Here is a 3614-nt window from a genome sequence, read left to right as displayed (position 1 = left end):
GAATAGATCCAACACCTAAATTTAAGAGCTAAAATTCTAAAACTGTTAGACAAAAAACACGGGCCAACCTTCATGTCATTTGATTTACACTGGTTTCTTGAATATGACACCAAAAGCACAGGCAATAAAATGTAAAACAAATTGGACAGCATCAAAACTTAAAACTTGTGTGTGTCAGTGCTGCCTGGGTGGCTCAGTCGGTTAAGTGTCCAACATCAGCCCAGGTGACGATCTCATGGTTTGTGAGTTTGAGCCCCACATCAAGCTCTGTGGTGACTGCTCAGAGTCTGGAGCCTGCTTCAGATTCTATGTCTCCCTCTCTCTTTGCCCCTCCCTAGCTCACACTCGCACTCTCTCTGTCAAAAATAAAAAAAAAATTTGTGTGTCAAAGGACACAAGAGGTAAGGAAACAACCCACATGATGGTAGAAAATACTTGCAAATAATAAATATGATAAGAGTCTTTTATCGATAAAACACAGACATTGCAGTGATACCATTTCACACCTGCAAAGGTGACTATAATTTAAAAAACAAGGAACAACAAGTGTTGGTGAGGTTGGAGGCCTCATACATCCCTGGAGTCGGGGTGGGAGATGTACAATGGTGCAGCCTTTGTGCAAAACACTGGCAGTTTCTGAAGAAGTTAGACACAGACTTGCCATTTGACTCAGCAATTCTTCCCACACAGTTGAAGACAGACACTCAAACACATGTCTGTACACGAACATTCATAGTAACGTTATTTGCAATAGCCAAAAAGTGGAAACAACCCAAATGTTCATCAGCAACAGATAAGTAAATTTGTGGATATGGATATGGGATGAATAAAGGCCATTTCTTTACATGTACACTGAAATATTTGGCCACAATACGGATCATATACTGGGACATGACGCAGCATGGATGGGACTTCAAAAATACTATGCTTGGTGACAGAAGCCACACACAAAACCACAGATTGGTTCCACTTAAATGTGCAAAATAGGTAAAACTATAGAAACAGAAAAAAGATGATTGGTTTCCAGGGTCCAGGGGTAATGAAGAGGGACCACTTCATGAGGGGGGATAGGGTTTCTGTTTGAGGTGATGAAATGTTCTGAAACTAGACAGTGGTGGTGGTTTCAGAGCATTGCAAATGTACTTAATGCTGGTGAATTGTACAATTTAAAATACTTTAAAAGAAAATTTTTATTTTATATAAATGTTATAACAAAACACTTAATTGTAAAGTATAAAAAGAAAAGGTGACAAAAGAAAAAATAGGAAGGAAGAGAGCAAGCCAGGCTCTGGTTATGGAGTTGGCACTGGAGGTGAGCTGACTCTTGTTCTGGAGCCGGTGCAGGTGTGGATCTGCTCTCAGAGATGGAGCTAGAGCCTGTACTTCAGCTGGCCTGGAAGTGGGTGTTTGAGCTGCCTCTAGCTCTGGAGTTGGTAGTAGTGATGGTACTTGAGCTCTTTCTAACTCTGATGGAGCTAGAGCTGTTGCTGTACTGGTTCTAGCTGTGGAGCTGGTGCTATAGCTGCTCTTCCTCTAAACCTGGCACCGGCTCTGATGCCATAGCTCATGCCAGAGCTGGCTCTCGCCCTTATGCTGGTGCAGAATCTGGCACTGGTGTGGGCTCTAGCTCTGGAACTAGTTCTAGACTTGGTGGTGGAGCTAGCTCTTGCTCAGAACTTGGTGCTGTTTCTAACTCTGAGATTAGTTTTGGATCCAGAGCTCATGCTAGAGCTATTGCTGGAACTGGCATAGGAGTGGGTGACATAGTCTCTATCTCTGGGGTTGGTGCCAGACCTGATGATGGAGCTGACTGTAGCTCAGAGGTTGGTGAATACCCTCACTCTGGAACTAGCACTGGAGCCAGTGCCAGAGCTGGCTCAAACTTTGGAGCTGATGTAAGAGCTCGTGCTGTAGTTGACCCCATCTCTCTATCTGGTGCCAGAGATGGTGCTAGAGTTGGTTCTGAACCTGGCTTTGAATCTTTTCTTTTTCTTTCTCCCTTCCTTCCTTCCCTCCCTCCTTCCTTCCTTCCTTCCCTTCCTTTCCCTCCTTCCCTCCCCTCCCTTCCTCCTCCTCCTCCTCCTCCCTCCCTCCCTCCCTCCCTCCCTCCCTTCCTTCCTTCTTTCCTTACTTCATTCCTTCCTTCCTTCCAGAGCTGGCAACAGAGCTGACTTTACCACTGGAGCTGGTGCTAGAAATGGCTCTCACTGTAATAATTTTGCAGATGCTGGGGCTAGCTCTGGAGCTGTGGTGGAGTTGGAAATGGACCTTGTGCCAGAACTCGTGCTCAAGCTATCTCTGGAGTTGACTTCAACTCTGGAGATGGTAGACTGATGCTCACAGAGCAGTTGCTAAAGCTGGCAACACAGCTGTCATTAGCTCTGGATCTGGCTTCAGAGCTGACATGAACTGCAGGCAGAGGAATGTTCAACCAACATGATTACCTTTCCATGTGACTTTCCAAAAACAGAAAACACCCTATTGCCTTTAAGAGAAACCCAAGCCAACCCAAGAGCCATGTCCCAGGAAGGGTTCCCAGACTAGAGTTCACCAAAGGAGTGGGCTGAGGCCACTATCTGCTCCTGTGTTTGTGGCCCAGCCCCCTCTTCCATCATCACAGCAGCCACCCTAATTCTTCTGACCCTCTGGCTCTGCCTCAGTTGGCTTCCACTGGGTGAGGAACATCTGGGCAGAGCAGCAGGTCCAGACCAGGCACGTAAGTTGTGCTGGTCCACTAGCATTTTGGGGAGAAAGGTATGGAAACTGACAGAGATCCTCTGGGGACTGGTCCAGCCAGGCACCCAGGATTGGAGAGAAGGTGCTGGGGGAAGGCAGGCAGACAGCAGAGTCAGAGGACACCCAGGAAGACACTCCCATAACAGTACCCATACGCTTCAAACCCCAAAGGCCCACACTTGGAGGTGTAGCCCCTCCATCAAGGAGGGGACAGTCCCCCTGAAGCAGGGAACTGAAACAGATGTCTACTGTCCCTCTTCTGCCTAGAAATTCACCTTTAGGGAGCAGCCAAGGTAGGGCCTAGAGGGTTGCTATCTACCAGTTGGATGAGGGCTAACCCCCAGTATCTGCCAGGGAGTGGAGCTTCCCTCGGCCAAGGCCATCAGCTCAGCTGGAAGGGTCTTCCCTCTCCGGAAGCCTACTCCTTTCCCCTTGTTCCATTTAGGGGTTAGGGTCCCCGAGGACCTCCTCAGACACTGCCAGCTTCTGGCAGTGGCAACAGGAAGGCTGACCTTTGAGAGGAGAATCTCTCAAACACCCCTCACTGGAAAGTTAGGCAAGAGCATGGACCAGGCCCCAACATCTGCCATCCCAGCTCCCAGGGCCCGATTGTGGTGAGAACAGTCGTGAGGGTGGGGCCTGGGTGAGCCCTCAGTAGGTACAGCTGGCCATCAGCTGGCCATCTTGGACCTGCACTCCTAATGTCAGGTCATATGACCCCTCATCTCTCTCTCCCCAGACAAACAGGGCCTCATCCTGACAACCTCCTGCTTTCTCTGCTCCACCCTAATTTTCTCCTTGTCACCAACAATGGGACAACATGGAGGCAAGAAGTGATGTGGCCAGGGGGTTAGGGTAACTGAAGTCACAGTGGTGGC

This window comes from Herpailurus yagouaroundi, unplaced genomic scaffold, assembly GCF_014898765.1.
Source record: "Herpailurus yagouaroundi ecotype Mexico unplaced genomic scaffold, PumYag 212, whole genome shotgun sequence".
NCBI classification, from domain to species: domain Eukaryota; kingdom Metazoa; phylum Chordata; class Mammalia; order Carnivora; family Felidae; genus Herpailurus; species Herpailurus yagouaroundi.
The sequence above is the reverse complement of the archived record's forward strand: the minus strand, read 5'-3'. Positions refer to the sequence as shown.